Below are 17,560 nucleotides of genomic sequence, written 5' to 3'. Positions count from 1 at the left end.
CTGGACTCCCTGACCATTGGGAACATCCTGCATCTAGTCTGTGTAGTCCTGTTAGAATTTTATAAGTTTCAATGAGATCCCCTCTCATTCTTCTAAACTCCAGTGAGTACAAGCCCAATCGACCCAATCGCTCCTCATACATCATTCCTGCCATCCCAGGTATCAGCCTGGTGAATCTTCGCTGCACTCCCTCCATGGCAAGAACATCCTTCCTCAGATAAGGCGACCAAAACTGCACACAATACTCAAGGTGCGGTCTCACCAAGGCCCTGTACAACTGCAGCAAGACATCCTTGTTCCTGTACTCGAACCCTCTCGCTACGAAGGCCAACATACCATTTGTCTGCTTAACCACCTGCTGCACCTGCATGCTTACCTTCAGCGACTGGTGCACAAGGACACCCAGGTCTCGTTGCACTTCCCCTTCTCCCAATCTATTGCCATTCAGATAATAATCTGCCTGCCTGTTTTTGACACCTAAGTGGATAACCTCGCATTTATCCACGTTATATTGCATCTGCCATGCTTCTGCCCAATCACCCAACCTGTCCAAATCATACTGGAGTTTCCTCGGCATCCTCCTCACAGCACACACGCCCACCGAGCTTTGTGTCGTCTGCAAACTTGGAGATATTACATCTAGTTCCCTCGTCCGGATCATTAATATATATTGTGAATAGCTGGGGTCAAAGGAACGATCCCTGCGGTACCCCACTAGTCACTGCCTGCCACTCGGAAAAAGACCCATTTCTTCCAACTCTTGGCTTTCTGTCTGCCAACCAGTTCTCTATCCACGTCAGTACCTTGCCCCTAATCCCATGTGCCTTAACTTTACACGCTGTCGAACGCCTTTTGGAAATCCATGTACACCACGTTAACCGCATTGCCCTTATCAACCCTCTCTGTTACCTCATCAAAAACCTCAATCAGAATCAGGGCGGCCGGGCCCGGCGGACGTGCGGCCAGTGCCCTGGCACCAGGAAACCCAGGGTGCAGCGCCTCCCCCATCCGAGCCGCCGCTTCCCGGTTTCTTCAGGCGGTTCCACCGAGTCCGACTCGAGCCAGGCTCCCAGAATGGCCCGCGGCCCCGGGGAGCATGCGCACTCTCAGCGGGGAAATCAGCGCGTTGCATGGAGTGGTTTCTGGGGCGCGGGGAATTGTGGGTGCTGCTGCCGCCATTAGTCAGCGGCTGTCGGGAAAAGTTTTATTGCAGGCTGACGGAAGTCGGTCCCTGGCCGCCTGTGTAGGTCTTTTTGTTGCAGCAGTTTGAGCTGGATTGGAGATGGAGGAGAAGCTGCTGGGTTTTCGATGGAATCTGGAACAGTACCCGTGATTGGAGGGTAGCTAATGTTACCCCACTATTCAAAAAAGGTGGGAGAGAGAAAACGGGGAATTACAGACCGGTAAGCCTGACATCGGTAGTGGGGAAAATGCTAGAGTCCATTATAAAAGATGTAATAGCAGAGCACTTGGAAAACAGTGACAGGATTGGACAAAGTCAACATGGATTTACAAAAGGTAAATCATGCTTGACTAATCTACTGGAATTTTTTGAGGATGTAACTGGTAAAATAGATAAGGAAGAACCAGTGGATGTGGTGTATTTGGACTTTCAGAAGGCTTTCAATAAGGTCCCACATAAGAGATTAACGTGTAAAGTTAAGGCACATGGGATTGGGGGCAAGGTATTGACTTGGATAGAGAACTGGTTGGCAGATAGAAAGCAAAGAGTTGGAATAAACGGGTCTTTTTCCGAGTGGCAGGCAGTGACTAGTGGGGTACCGCAGGGTTCGGTCCTAGGACCCCAGCTATTCACAATATATATTAATGATCTAGACAAGGGAACTAGATGTAATATCTCCAAATTTGCAGACAACACAAAGCTGGGTGGGCGTGTGTGCTGTGAGGAGGATGCCGAGAAACTCCAGTATGATTTGGACAGGTTGGGTGATTGGGCAGAAGCATGGCAGATGCAATATAACGTGGATAAATGTGAGGTTATCCACTTTGGTGGCAAAAGCAGGAAGGCAGATTATTATCTGAATGGCAATAGATTGGGAGAAGGGGAAGTGCAATGAGACCTGGGTGTCCTTGTGCACCAGTCGCTGAAGGTAAGCATACAGGTGCAGCAGGCGGTTAAGAAGGCAAATGGTATGTTGGCCTTCGTAGCGAGAGGGTTTGAGTACAGGAACAAGGATGTCTTGCTGCAGTTGTACAGGGCCTTGGTGAGACCACATCTTGAGTATTGTGTGCAGTTTTGGTCGCCTTATCTGAGGAAGGATGTTCTTGCCATGGAAGGAGTTCAACGAAGATTCACCAGGCTGATACCTGGGATGGCAGGAATGACATATGAGGAGAGATTGGGACAATTGGGCTTGTACTCGCTGGAGTTTAGAAGAATGAGAGGGGATCTCATTGAAACTTATAAAATTCTGACAGGACTGGACAGACTAGATGCAGGAAGGATGTTCCTGATGGTCGGGGAGTCCAGAACCAGGGGTCACAGTCTAAGGATACGTGGTAAGCCATTTAGGACAGAAATGAGGAATTTCTTCACCCAGGGAGTGGTGAACCTGTGGAATTCTCTACCACAGAAGGCAGTGGAGGCCAATGCATTAAATATATTCAAGAAGGAGTTGGATATATTTCTTAAAGCTAAAGGGATCAAGGGGTATGGGGAGAAAGCAGGGACCGGGTACTGAATTTGGATAATCTGCCATGATCGCATTGAATGGCAGAGCAGGCTTGAGGGGCCGAATAGCCTACTCCTGCTCCTATCTCCTATGTTTCTATGTTTGTATGTTTCTATGCTTCAGTTTGAGCTGGAGTGGAGATGGAGGAGAAGCTGCTGGGTTTAACCCCCAGTACTTCTGAGCCCAGGAGGACCCAACAATTTCCAATGTGAGACTGTCAAGGGAGGTGGATTCTGGGGGAGATTAGGTTGTTACACAGACACTGTCCGTACAATGTAAAGGAGTATTGTTTTAGGAACAAGTATTTCTGTAGAGGCTTTTAATCCAGTTTACATCTGCAGATTTGTTTTAATTCATTCTTGGGATGTGGGCGTAGCTCGCAAGAGCACCAAATATTGCCAATCCCCAGTTTCCCGTTGAGAAGGGGGTGGTGAGTCACCTTCTTGAACTACTGCAGTCCGTGTGGTGAAGGTATTCCCACAATGTTGTTCGGTAAGGAGTTCCAGGATTATGACCCAGCAACGATGAATATATCTGAGTCAGGATGATGTGTGACTTGGAGGGGAACTTGGAGGTGATGGTGCTCCCATACAACAGCTGCCCTTGTCCTTCTAGGTGGTGGAGGTTGTGGGTTAGGGATGTTCTGTCAAGGTTCTGGTCGAGTTGCAGATGTATAAAGTTCCTTTCCTTTGCCCCCTCCCCCTCCCCCTCCCACTCCCCCCCCTCTCTCTCTCTCTCCTCCCATAGAGGCCAGAGTCTTGCGTAGGCCCAGACCAGGTGGCGGATTCCCTTCCCTGAACACACAGAACACAGAAACCCCACAGTGCAGATAGAGGCCATTTCGGCCCATCGAGCCTGCACCGACACATATCCCACCCGATCCCCGTAACCCCTACACCAACACATATCCCACCCTATCCCGTAGCCCCACGTATTTAATCCCCCTAACAATAAGGGTCAATTTATCATAGCCAATCAACCTAACCCGCACATTTTTGGACATCAGTGAACCAGTTGGGTTTTTATGTCAATCCAGCAGCTTTCATGGTCACTTTTTTCTAGTGCCAGCCCCACAATTGACCAGATTCATTGAGCTCAATTTCACAACCTGCCTTTGTTTTCTTGTGGGTTGTCTCTCACGCTCCCTGTTTTATATTAATTTTACAGGGCACTTGAAGGGGAGGATTTACAGACGGTAAGCTCAAACCAAACATCACTTCAAGATCTGACAGAGTCACTCGACTCATCGGATCTGAATATCATCGGCCTCTGAACATGGAAGCAAAAAGCACCGTTCACAGCGGGGAGAAACCGTACACGTGTTCTGTGTGTGGACGAGGCTTCAGCCACCCCTCTGGCCTATCGACACACAAGCGCATTCACACCAGGGAGAGGCCGTTCACCTGCTCTGAGTGTGGGAAGGGATTCACTCAGTCATCTGAACTTCAGACACACCAGCGTGTTCACACTGGAGAGAGACCGTTCACCTGCCCTGTGTGTGGGAAGGGATTCGCCCAGTCATCCCACTTGCTGATACACCAGCGTGTTCACACCGGGGAGAGGCCGTTCACCTGCTCTGAGTGTGGGAAGGGATTCACTATTTCATCTCGCCTACTGACACACCAGCATGTTCACACTGGAGAGAGTGGATTCACCTGCTCTGAGTGTGGGAAGGGATTCACTCAGTCATCGCACCTACTGAGGCACCAGCGTATTCACACCGGAGAGAGGCCGTTCACCTGCTCTGAGTGTGGGAAGGGATTCACTCGGTCATCCCACTTACTGCGACACCAGCGTGTTCACACTGGGGAGAGGCCGTTCACTTGCTCTGAGTGTGGGAAGGGATTCACTCAGTCATCCAACCTGCTGAATCATCAGCGAGTTCACACTGTGGAGAGGCCATTCACCTGCTCTGAGTGTGGGAAGGGATTCACTAATTCATCCAACCTGCTGAATCACCAGTGAGTTCACACTGATGAGAGACCTTTTAATTGCTCGGACTGTGGGAAGTGCTTTAAAAGTTCCAGGGAACTGACATGCCATCGACGAGTTCACACTGACGAGAGACCGTTCAGGTGCTCTCACTGCGGGACTGGGTTCAGGCGATCATCTGAGCTCACGGTACACCAGCGCACTCACACTGGGGAGAGGCCATTCACCTGCTCTGAGTGTGGGAAGGGATTCACTCTGGCATCCAAACTGCTGACACACCAGCAAGTTCACAATGGGGAGAGGCCGTTCACCTGCTCCGTGTGTAGGAAGGGATTCACTCAGTCATCCAACCTGCTGACACACCAGCGAGTTCACACTGGGGAGAGGCAGTTCACCTGCTCTGAGTGTGGGAAGGGATTCACTCAGTCATCCAACCTGCTGACACACCAGTGAGTTCACAAGTGACTGCAGGGGTTGGATTCTGCTGTTATTGCTGTTGTTAATCACATCCAGGACTGAACCATGTTCATTCTGACAGTTGGGGTTTGTTTCTGCTGATGTTAATAACCCCTATAACTGGGCTGGAGTTTAATATTCTGGATAGATGTCAAATAAACCAGCTTTGTTTTAAACACATTATTGTAGATTTTCTTCTTTCCCACCTGAGTGTTTAGCATCACCTGGCTGGAGCTCAGAAAGGACAATCTGGGGGAGGATCGTACGACGGGAACAGAACTCCAGCCTGGACACAGTCCTTCAGGGCCACACTGAGAGGGGCAAATGGCACTTTGGTCTTTCTTCTCTCTCTTCACTGACAGCAAAGTTGCCATGCGGGTTAATCTCGAGGCGTGTGAGAAACGTGTCCCAGCCGCTCTCTGCCATGGTTCAGAGCTCCTAGGCAAGGAACAGGAGGCTCCTTTAGGAATGTACTCAGTGCTTTTTGTTTAATGGCCTTATTAACCTGTGTTGCTACTTTTAGTGATTTGTGTATCTGTATCCCTGGAACCCTCTGCTCCTCCAACCCATTTAGACTCTTAGGGGGAAATTCGGTGATGCCCCCTTTGGGTCGCTAACGTCGCCGGGGCTAATTTTAGCCCCCTGAAAAAGTTAGCGCCCCTGCGCATTAAATTCAGTGGTAGCGCCCCAGGCAGGAGGCGGGGTGCTACTGGAAGCGCTCCCCTCCCTCTTGGGGCGCTACCAGTGAATTTCCCGGCACTTCGTGTAACAGCGCCACGCCCGTCGGCACATAGCACCGCGTCATAGCAGACCTCCCTCCCTGATTAACGGGGAGGAGCCTAGCACTGCGCACACCGGGGCCCTGCTGGACCACTGGGGAGTGGGGTGTCGGATCAAGAGGAGCACCAGGCTGAGCGATCGCGGCTGGCACCCCAAAGAAGAAAGGGGAAGGGGGCAGGTGCTGGCAGTCGGCCAAAATTAAAAGATGCCGCCCAACACCTGCCCTTTAAGTGGCGCTGCCACGGCTGCAGGAACAACCCCTGACCCTGTCGGACATATCGTCCGATGATAGGTCAGGGGTCGCAACCCAAGGTTGCAGCCGGGGTGCTGCACATGGCGATGACGTCATTGCCAGCGGTGCAGTGCTGCGGGGAGCTACCGCCGCTAACCTCCCGCTGAATATCGCGGGAGGCACAAAGCAACCCAATTTCACCCCCTTGTCCAAATAGTGTGTGGCCTCCTTATTCTTCCCACCAAAACACACCACCTCACACTGAACTACAGTGAAATTCATTAACACACCACCTCACACTGATCTACAGTGAAATTCATTTGCCAATTACACGCCCATTCTGAAATTTATTAATATCTTCTTGCATTTTGTCTTCCTCAGTATTAACTCTACCTCCCAATTTGGTGTCATCGACAAACTTTGAAATTGTTCTTCTGATTCCCGAATCCAAATCGTTTCTGTAAATGGTGAACAACAGTGATTCCAGCACCGATCCCTGTGGAACACCACTTCCCACCTTTTGCCAGTCTGAGTGGCTACTCTTAACCCCTACTCTCTGTTTTCTGACCAGCTTGCTAGCCATAACAGTATGTAAGATCGACAAGATGACCCAGGTCAGGCCGTGTGGAGTGAAGGGCCAGGCAGCAGAATGGATGGAAAGATGGCTACAAAACAGAAATCAGAGGGTTGGAGTTAAGGGAAGTTTGTAGCGATCTTTCCATCCATTCTGCTGCCTGGCCCTTGACTCCACACGGCCTGACCGTGGTCATCTTGTAGACCGTACATACTGCAGACACAGTGCATCAGTGGTGGAGAGGGTGAATATTGAGTCCTGTGGCAGGGGCGCTGATGAAGTGGATTTCTCTGTCCGTGAGTTTTGAGGCATCGCTAGTTGCGTTTTTCACCTCTTTCCACCTTTAAAAAAAACCTTGCTGCCAGTTTATTAAAGCCATTAACAGCCGCTCGGGTGGGACACACCAATAAATGAGGCCTTGTTTCCCTCAGAATGACAGGCCTGAAACCTGAGTTAGAAAACATTTAGTAATTAAACCAGACTGGGCGGGGCCTGAGGTGTGAGTTAGTAACGGAAAATTGGTGGCCAGCGTACTTCACACCAGGACTGAGGACCCGGGGACTCGGGTTTCTGTGTCATTTATTGATTAATTTTGTTTATTGCCCAATGTCAATCAGACTGGCGGGTCATCTTGCTGTCTGACAGAGGCGTGGGTCCCCAATGGAGAGCTCTCTACGCGGGGTTCCTTCCCTGCACCATTGGGGATCTGGGGTGGAGACTGTTGCAAGGAGCTGTCGTGTGCAACAGTTTTTAAACTCTTTTCCGGACTCCAAGGCCAGATGTGTTTTTTGCGGCCTAGAGGAGTCCCCGGGCCGTGTATATATTCAGTGTGAGAGGTTGCAGCCCCTGTATAGTTACCTGAAGGGGCTGCTCCTCAACTCTTGGTTACACTTTAGCGCCACGCTCCTAATCTTTGGCCGCCTGGTGCGGAGGGGGGTGGGTAAGTCGGAGGATCTTCTCCTGAACCTGCTCTTGGGCCTGGTGAAAACAGCAATTTGTAGGCCCAGGATGGGCGGGGCCCATGGGGGTTCGCTCTGGCTGCCTGCCTCTCTCCCGTGGTCTTGTCCCTGCCCGGGTGGCCCTGGAGAGGGAGCAGGCGGTGTCCACCGGTTCACTTGATACCTTCCTCGACCGGCGGATACCTTCCTCGACCGGTGGACACCTCGTGTTAAAGAGACGATAATCGATCCTCACAATCACATTGTGATTTAATTATTAATTGTGTGTGTGTCACAAATACATTTCTTCTATTTTGCTACAAAAGCTCTACTAGACATGTTAAACTACTAGTTATTTAATCAGGGCTGCAGCTGCTGAAAGTTTGACTGTACTGAGGTTTGTGGCCAGAGCTGGCAGATGTGTTGTTCTGAAGTCTGATGTCTCACACCTGAAGAGTCTGTTTATGTCGTGTTGTAATGACCTTTTTCTGTTGCCTGGTGTCAGAAATAGAAATCAAAGGGAGATGATGGCCCAGAAATTCGGGTCTCCACGGGTGAGTACGCACGGGGTACTCACCCGTTGGCCCGATGGAAGTGCTGCTTTCCTGCATGCGCTGCGCATGTGCGGGAAACCGGCACTTCCGTTCCTCTGAACGAAGAAGTTCAGAGGTCGAACGCGTGCACGGGGGCGCCTGCGCGTGCGCATCAAACTTCGTTTTTTTTTTATATACAGGTTTTCCCGGGAGGGTAAGCCTGCAGAATTTAGAAATATAAAAAGCAGGCGTAAGGCCTGCTTTTTACAAGGTAAGTGGTGAATTAATTAAAATTAAAACATTTTTCCCCACAGGTTTATTATTTTTTAAATACTTTAAAGCAAGGTAAGTTGATTTTTAGCCCCGTTAGAAAATAACATTATTTTTTTCAAAAATTTAAATTGTTTAAAATAGTTATTTCATGTAATTTACTGTTTATTTAAAATATGTGATTTAAAAAAAATGTATTTGAAGATTTAGTGCTGTTTTGGGGCCGTAGTATTTATAAGTCTTGACAGCTCTTCCTGTCAGACATATGAATGGAGCATTCCCTGCTCCGATTGGCTCCCCGTGGCCCACGTGATCCCAGGGGACGCATCGAACTAACTGCGCCCCTGGGATACGCAAGCACTGCGCGCCGGCAGCTGGACCAGGCCCCGGATCGGAATTCCACGGGGGCCCAGAGCTCAACGGCCGGCGTGCAAGGTAATTGCAGATCGGGGACTTACACCCGCGGGAAGCCCCCGACCCGAATTTCTGGGCCGATGCCTCACTCTGTTAATCAACTCGTTGACACATTCCCATGCATTTCCTTTCTTAATTTACAAAGATCACAACTCCATTAGTGAACAATGGATTGCCAGTCTGCCACTTTTTAGTGAGACTTGAAAGGATTCGCTGTGAAGCTACACCTGCCCATCTGTCTGTGTGTCACTGTGTTTGGATTGTGTTAGGCAACAGTCCTAATATCTCGCCTGCATCCATTACAATTTTTGAAAGGTTAGATTGTACTTGGAAGAAGCTGAGTTTGAATCTGACAATTCTGAAATTGGGAGCTGTTAATGATTTCTGTTTTTCACATAACTATATAGTGATGTGACAAGTCAAAGCAAATTAACAGATGGTGCTATTTACTGAACACAACTGAATAATTCTACAAGGATGCTATCGCAGTCTTCCTCAGTATTAACTACACCCCCCAATTTCATGTTATCTGCAAATTTTGAAATTGTACTTCTGATTCCCAAGTCCAAATCATTCGTGTAAATGGTGAACAACAGTGGCCCCAGCACCGATCCCCGTGGAACACCACTTCCCACCTTCCGCCCATCTGAGTAAATACCTTTAACTCATCCCGTCACTATAACTGGACTTGACTCCATTCCCGTGCCGAGGGGATTGCTGTACCAGACGGGAGGGGCAACATTTGGGGACTCTCGATTCTCCACCAATTCCCATTCCCCTTCTTTCTGGTGGATAATGGAGGTGCCACTGTGTGTAATGTGTAAGTCAGTAAGAATTGTCAGCAAGGATTAATCTGCACTTTCTAATGGAGATGTTCATCAGTGGAACCTTTCAGACACTGAATTGTAGATTTTATACCAAAGATTAATATACGATTGAAGTAAAAGTTCATAATTTTATTGTAAAATAATTCAGGGACTTTCATCAGAAATTAAGGGGAAAGATCAGACAGCAGTTCTTAAATAAACACTGCAGCTCCGACAACTCAATCAGCTATATATCCAGAATATAAAACTCCAGCCCAGTTATAGGGGATATTAACATCAGCAGAAACAAACCCCAACTGTCAGAATGAACATGGTTCAGTCCTGGATGTGATGAACAGCAGAATCCTACCCCTGCAGTCACATGTGAACTCGCTGGTGTGTCAGCAGGTTAGATGATCGATTAAATCCCTTCTCACACGTTGGGCAGGTGAACGGCCTCTCCCCAGTGCGAACTCGCTGGTGTGTCTGGAGAATGCACAAGCGAGTGATCCTGAACCAGCTGCTAGTGGGCATGATCAGGGGCCCAGAGTCCCAGAACCAGCAGCTAATGGGCATGCTCAGGGGCAGAGTACCAGGACCAGCTGCTAGTGGGCATGCTCAGGGGCAGCAGAGTCCCAGGACCAGCTGCTAGTGGGCATGCTCAGGGGCAGAGTCCCAGGACCAGCTGCCAGTGCGCATGCTCAGGGGCAGAGAGTCCCAGGACCAGCTGCTAGTGGGCATGTTCAGGGGCAGCGGAGTCCCAGGACCAGCTGCTAGTGGGCATGCTAAGGGGCAGTGGAGTCCCAGGACCAGCTGCTAATGGGCATGCTCAGGGGTAGCAGAGCCCCAGGATCAGCTGCTAGTGCGCATGCTCAGGGGCAGCGGAGTCCCAGGACCAGCTGCAAGTGGGCATGCTCAGGGGCAGCGGAGTCCCAGGACCAGCTGCTAGTGGGCATGCTCAGGGGTTGCAGAGTCCCAGGATCAGTTGCTAGTGGGCATGCTCAGGGGCAGAGTCCCAGAACCAGCTGCTAGTGGGCATGCTCAGGGGCAGAGTCTCAGGACCAGCTGCTAGTGGGCATGCTCAGGGGCAGAGTCCCAGGACCAGCTGCTAGTGGGCATGCTCAGGGGCAGAGTCCCAGGACCAGCTTCTAGTGGGCATGCTCAGGGGCAGAGTCTCAGAACCAGCTGCTAGTGGGTATGCTCAGGGGCAGAGTCCCAGGACCAGCTGCTAGTGGGCATGCTCTGGGGCCCAGAGTCCCAGGACCAGCTGCTAGTGGGCATGCTCAGGGGCCCAGAGTCCCAGGACCAGCTTCTAGTGGGCATGCTCAGGGGCACAGTCCCAGGACCAGCTGCTAGTGGGCATGTTCAGGGGCCCAGAGTCCCAGGACCAGCTGCTAGTGGGCATGCTCAGGGGCCCAGAGTCCCAGGACCAGCTGCTAGTGCGCATGCTCAGGGGCAGAGTCCCAGGACCAGCTGCTAGTGGGCATGCTCAGGGGCAGAGTCCCAGGACCAGCTGCTAGTGGGCATGCTCAGGGGCAGCAGAGTCCCAGGACCAGCTGCTAGTGGGCATGCTCAGGGGTTGCAGAGTCCCAGGATCAGTTGCTAGTGGGCATGCTCAGGGGCAGAGTCCCAGAACCAGCTGCTGGTGGGCATGCTCAGGGGCAGAGTCCCAGGACCAGCTGCTAATGGGCATGCTCAGGGGTAGCAGAGCCCCAGGATCAGCTGCTAGTGCGCATGCTCAGGGGCAGCGGAGTCCCAGGACGAGCTGCAAGTGGGCATGCTCAGGGGCAGCGGAGTCCCAGGACCAGCTGCTAGTGGGCATGCTCAGGGGTTGCAGAGTCCCAGGATCAGTTGCTAGTGGGCATGCTCAGGGGCAGAGTCCCAGAACCAGCTGCTGGTGGGCATGCTCAGGGGCAGAGTCCCAGGACCAGCTGCTAGTGGGCATGCTCAGGGGCAGAGTGCCAGGACCAGCTGCTAGTGGGCATGCTCAGGGGCAGAGTCCCAGGACCAGCTTCTAGTGGGCATGCTCAGGGGCAGAGTCGCAGAACCAGCTGCTAGTGGGCATGCTCAGGGGCAGAGTCCCAGGACCAGCTGCTAGTGGGCATGCTCAGGGGCCCAGAGTCCCAGGACCAGCTTCTAGTGGGCATGCTGAGGGGCAGAGTCCCAGGACCAGCTGCTAGTGGGCATGCTCAGGGGCACAGAGTCCCAGGACCAGCTGCTAGTGGGCATGCTCAGGGGCAGCGGAGTCCCAGGAGCAGCTGCTAGTGCGCATGCTCAGGGGCAGAGTCCCAGGACCAGCTGCTAGTGGGCATGCTCAGGGGCAGAGTCCCAGAACCAGCTGCTAGTGCGCATGCTCAGGGGCAGAGTCCCAGGACCAGCTGCTAGTGGGCATGCTCAGGGGCAGAGCCCCAGAATCAGCTGCTAGTGCGCATGCTCAGGGGCAGAGTCCCAGGACCAGCTGCTAGTGGGCATGCTCAGGGGCAGCAGAGTCCCAGGACCAGCTGCTAGTGGGCATGCTCAGGGGCAGAGTCCCAGGACCAGCTGCCAGTGCGCATGCTCAGGGGCAGAGAGTCCCAGGACCAGCTGCTAGTGGGCATGTTCAGCGGCAGCGGAGTCCCAGGACCAACTGCTAGTGGGCATGCTAAGGGGCAGTGGAGTCCCAGGACCAGCTGCTAATGGGCATGCTCAGGGGTAGCAGAGCCCCAGGATCAGCTGCTAGTGCGCATGCTCAGGGGCAGCGGAGTCCCAGGACGAGCTGCAAGTGGGCATGCTCAGGGGCAGCGGAGTCCCAGGACCAGCTGCTAGTGGGCATGCTCAGGGGTTGCAGAGTCCCAGGATCAGTTGCTAGTGGGCATGCTCAGGGGCAGAGTCCCAGAACCAGCTGCTGGTGGGCATGCTCAGGGGCAGAGTCCCAGGACCAGCTGCTAGTGGGCATGCTCAGGGGCAGAGTGCCAGGACCAGCTGCTAGTGGGCATGCTCAGGGGCAGAGTCCCAGGACCAGCTTCTAGTGGGCATGCTCAGGGGCAGAGTCGCAGAACCAGCTGCTAGTGGGCATGCTCAGGGGCAGAGTCCCAGGACCAGCTGCTAGTGGGCATGCTCAGGGGCCCAGAGTCCCAGGACCAGCTTCTAGTGGGCATGCTGAGGGGCAGAGTCCCAGGACCAGCTGCTAGTGGGCATGCTCAGGGGCAGAGTCCCAGGACCAGCTGCTAGTGGGCATGCTCTGGGGCCCAGAGTCCCAGGACCAGCTGCTAGTGGGCATGCTCAGGGGCCCAGAGTCCCAGGACCAGCTTCTAGTGGGCATGCTCAGGGGCACAGTCCCAGGACCAGCTGCTAGTGGGCATGTTCAGGGGCCCAGAGTCCCAGGACCAGCTGCTAGTGGGCATGCTCAGGGGCCCAGAGTCCCAGGACCAGCTGCTAGTGCGCATGCTCAGGGGCAGAGTCCCAGGACCAGCTGCTAGTGGGCATGCTCAGGGGCAGAGTCCCAGGACCAGCTGCTAGTGGGCATGCTCAGGGGCAGCAGAGTCCCAGGACCAGCTGCTAGTGGGCATGCTCAGGGGTTGCAGAGTCCCAGGATCAGTTGCTAGTGGGCATGCTCAGGGGCAGAGTCCCAGAACCAGCTGCTGGTGGGCATGCTCAGGGGCAGAGTCCCAGGACCAGCTGCTAATGGGCATGCTCAGGGGTAGCAGAGCCCCAGGATCAGCTGCTAGTGCGCATGCTCAGGGGCAGCGGAGTCCCAGGACGAGCTGCAAGTGGGCATGCTCAGGGGCAGCGGAGTCCCAGGACCAGCTGCTAGTGGGCATGCTCAGGGGTTGCAGAGTCCCAGGATCAGTTGCTAGTGGGCATGCTCAGGGGCAGAGTCCCAGAACCAGCTGCTGGTGGGCATGCTCAGGGGCAGAGTCCCAGGACCAGCTGCTAGTGGGCATGCTCAGGGGCAGAGTGCCAGGACCAGCTGCTAGTGGGCATGCTCAGGGGCAGAGTCCCAGGACCAGCTTCTAGTGGGCATGCTCAGGGGCAGAGTCGCAGAACCAGCTGCTAGTGGGCATGCTCAGGGGCAGAGTCCCAGGACCAGCTGCTAGTGGGCATGCTCAGGGGCCCAGAGTCCCAGGACCAGCTTCTAGTGGGCATGCTGAGGGGCAGAGTCCCAGGACCAGCTGCTAGTGGGCATGCTCAGGGGCACAGAGTCCCAGGACCAGCTGCTAGTGGGCATGCTCAGGGGCAGCGGAGTCCCAGGAGCAGCTGCTAGTGCGCATGCTCAGGGGCAGAGTCCCAGGACCAGCTGCTAGTGGGCATGCTCAGGGGCAGAGTCCCAGAACCAGCTGCTAGTGCGCATGCTCAGGGGCAGAGTCCCAGGACCAGCTGCTAGTGGGCATGCTCAGGGGCAGAGCCCCAGAATCAGCTGCTAGTGCGCATGCTCAGGGGCAGAGTCCCAGGACCAGCTGCTAGTGGGCATGCTCAGGGGCAGCAGAGTCCCAGGACCAGCTGCTAGTGGGCATGCTCAGGGGCAGAGTCCCAGGACCAGCTGCCAGTGCGCATGCTCAGGGGCAGAGAGTCCCAGGACCAGCTGCTAGTGGGCATGTTCAGCGGCAGCGGAGTCCCAGGACCAACTGCTAGTGGGCATGCTAAGGGGCAGTGGAGTCCCAGGACCAGCTGCTAATGGGCATGCTCAGGGGTAGCAGAGCCCCAGGATCAGCTGCTAGTGCGCATGCTCAGGGGCAGCGGAGTCCCAGGACGAGCTGCAAGTGGGCATGCTCAGGGGCAGCGGAGTCCCAGGACCAGCTGCTAGTGGGCATGCTCAGGGGTTGCAGAGTCCCAGGATCAGTTGCTAGTGGGCATGCTCAGGGGCAGAGTCCCAGAACCAGCTGCTGGTGGGCATGCTCAGGGGCAGAGTCCCAGGACCAGCTGCTAGTGGGCATGCTCAGGGGCAGAGTGCCAGGACCAGCTGCTAGTGGGCATGCTCAGGGGCAGAGTCCCAGGACCAGCTTCTAGTGGGCATGCTCAGGGGCAGAGTCGCAGAACCAGCTGCTAGTGGGCATGCTCAGGGGCAGAGTCCCAGGACCAGCTGCTAGTGGGCATGCTCAGGGGCCCAGAGTCCCAGGACCAGCTTCTAGTGGGCATGCTGAGGGGCAGAGTCCCAGGACCAGCTGCTAGTGGGCATGCTCAGGGGCAGAGTCCCAGGACCAGCTGCTAGTGGGCATGCTCTGGGGCCCAGAGTCCCAGGACCAGCTGCTAGTGGGCATGCTCAGGGGCCCAGAGTCCCAGGACCAGCTTCTAGTGGGCATGCTCAGGGGCACAGTCCCAGGACCAGCTGCTAGTGGGCATGTTCAGGGGCCCAGAGTCCCAGGACCAGCTGCTAGTGGGCATGCTCAGGGGCCCAGAGTCCCAGGACCAGCTGCTAGTGCGCATGCTCAGGGGCAGAGTCCCAGGACCAGCTGCTAGTGGGCATGCTCAGGGGCAGAGTCCCAGGACCAGCTGCTAGTGGGCATGCTCAGGGGCAGCAGAGTCCCAGGACCAGCTGCTAGTGGGCATGCTCAGGGGCAGAGTCCCAGGACAAGCTGCTAGTGCGCATGTTCAGGGGCAGCGGAGTCCCAGGACCAACTGCTAGTGGGCATGCTAAGGGGCAGTGGAGTCCCAGGACCAGCTGCTAATGGGCATGCTCAGGGGTAGCAGAGCCCCAGGATCAGCTGCTAGTGCGCATGCTCAGGGGCAGCGGAGTCCCAGGACGAGCTGCAAGTGGGCATGCTCAGGGGCAGCGGAGTCCCAGGACCAGCTGCTAGTGGGCATGCTCAGGGGTTGCAGAGTCCCAGGATCAGTTGCTAGTGGGCATGCTCAGGGGCAGAGTGCCAGGACCAGCTGCTAGTGGGCATGCTCAGGGGCAGAGTCCCAGGACCAGCTTCTAGTGGGCATGCTCAGGGGCAGAGTCGCAGAACCAGCTGCTAGTGGGCATGCTCAGGGGCAGAGTCCCAGGACCAGCTGCTAGTGGGCATGTTCAGGGGCCCAGAGTCCCAGGACCAGCTGCTAGTGGGCATGCTCAGGGGCCCAGAGTCCCAGGACCAGCTTCTAGTGGGCATGCTGAGGGGCAGAGTCCCAGGACCAGCTGCTAGTGGGCACGCTCAGGGGCAGCAGAGTCCCAGAACCAGCTGCTAGTGCGCATGCTCAGGGGCCAAGAGTCCCAGGACCAGCTGCTAGTGGGCATGCTCAGGGGCACAGAGTCCCAGGACCAGCTGCTAGTGGGCATGCTCAGGGGCAGCGGAGTCCCAGGAGCAGCTGCTAGTGCGCATGCTCAGGGGCAGAGTCCCAGGACCAGCTGCTAGTGGGCATGCTCAGGGGCAGAGTCCCAGAACCAGCTGCTAGTGCGCATGCTCAGGGGCAGAGTCCCAGGATCAGCTGCTAGTGGGCATGCTCAGGGGCACAGAGTCCCAGGACCAGCTGCTAGTGGGCATGCTCAGGGGCAGCGGAGTCCCAGGAGCAGCTGCTAGTGCGCATGCTCAGGGGTAGCAGAGTCCCAGAACCAGCTACTAGTGGGCATGCACAGGGACAGCAGAGTCCAAGAACCAGCTGCTAGTGGGCATGCTCAGGGCTGCAGAGTCCCAGGACCAGCTGCTAGTGGGCATGCTCTGGGCTGCAGAGTCCCAGAAACAGCTGCCAGTGGGCATGCTCAGGGGCAGAGTCCCAGGACCAGCTGCTAGTGGGCATGCTCAGGGGCAGAGTCTGAGGACCAGCTGCTAGTGGGCATGCTCAGGGTAGCAGGGTCCCAGGACCAGCTGCTAATGGGCATGCTCAGGGTAGCAGAGTCCCAGGAGCAGCTGCTAATGGGCATGCTCAGGGCAGCAGAGTCCCAGGACCAGCTGCTAGTGGGCACGCTCAGGGGCAGAGTCCCAGAACCAGCTGCTAGTGGGCATGCTCAGGGGCAGAGTCCCAGAATCAGCTGCTAGTGCGCATGCTCAGGGGCAGAGTCCCAGGACCAGCTGCTAGTGGGCATGCTCAGGGGCCCAGAGTCCCAGGACCAGCTGCTAGTGCGCATGCTCAGGGGCAGAGTCCCAGGACCAGCTGCTAGTGGGCATGCTCAGGGGCAGAGTCCCAGAATCAGCTGCTAGTGCGCATGCTCAGGGGCAGAGTCCCAGGACCAGCTGCTAGTGGGCATGCTCAGGGGCAGAGTCCCAGGACCAGCTGCCAGTGCGCATGCTCAGGGGCAGAGAGTCCCAGGACCAGCTGCTAGTGGGCATGTTCAGGGGCAGCGGAGTCCCAGGACCAACTGCTAGTGGGCATGCTAAGGGGCAGTGGAGTCCCAGGACCAGCTGCTAATGGGCATGCTCAGGGGTAGCAGAGCCCCAGGATCAGCTGCTAGTGCGCATGCTCAGGGGCAGCGGAGTCCCAGGACGAGCTGCAAGTGGGCATGCTCAGGGGCAGCGGAGTCCCAGGACCAGCTGCTAGTGGGCATGCTCAGGGGTTGCAGAGTCCCAGGATCAGTTGCTAGTGGGCATGCTCAGGGGCAGAGTCCCAGAACCAGCTGCTGGTGGGCATGCTCAGGGGCAGAGTCCCAGGACCAGCTGCTAGTGGGCATGCTCAGGGGCAGAGTGCCAGGACCAGCTGCTAGTGGGCATGCTCAGGGGCAGAGTCCCAGGACCAGCTTCTAGTGGGCATGCTCAGGGGCAGAGTCCCAGGACCAGCTGCTAGTGGGCATGCTCAAGGGCACAGAGTCCCAGGACCAGCTGCTAGTGGGCATGCTCAGGGGCAGCGGAGTCCCAGGAGCAGCTGCTAGTGCGCATGCTCAGGGGCAGAGTCCCAGGACCAGCTGCTAGTGGGCATGCTCAGGGGCAGAGTCCCAGAACCAGCTGCTAGTGCGCATGCTCAGGGGCAGAGTCCCAGGATCAGCTGCTAGTGGGCATGCTCAGGGGCAGCGGAGTCCCAGGACCAGCTGCTAGTGGGCATGCT

The 17,560-nt window shown here is 55.4% G+C and overlaps 1 pseudogene across 1 annotated transcript in view; it reads left to right on the top strand.

Annotated features, from left to right (window-relative positions):
* The window catches only part of LOC147093378 (uncharacterized), a 150,161-nt pseudogene extending 144,865 nt beyond the window's left edge, over positions 1-5,296 (top strand). The window contains exons 4-5 of the transcript XR_015074671.1: positions 3,309-3,324; positions 3,873-5,296. The product of XR_015074671.1 is annotated as an uncharacterized LOC147093378 (transcript). The remainder of the gene's footprint in view (positions 1-3,308; positions 3,325-3,872) is intronic.
* The last annotated feature ends 12,264 nt before the right edge of the window (positions 5,297-17,560 follow it).

Source organism: Somniosus microcephalus, unplaced genomic scaffold (genome assembly GCF_052327205.1).
Source record: "Somniosus microcephalus isolate GS21.2 unplaced genomic scaffold, FLI_Smic_1.0 unresolved_chr1, whole genome shotgun sequence".
Taxonomy (NCBI): Eukaryota; Metazoa; Chordata; class Chondrichthyes; order Squaliformes; family Somniosidae; genus Somniosus; species Somniosus microcephalus.
This window is presented reverse-complemented; position numbering and strand designations above follow the sequence as displayed.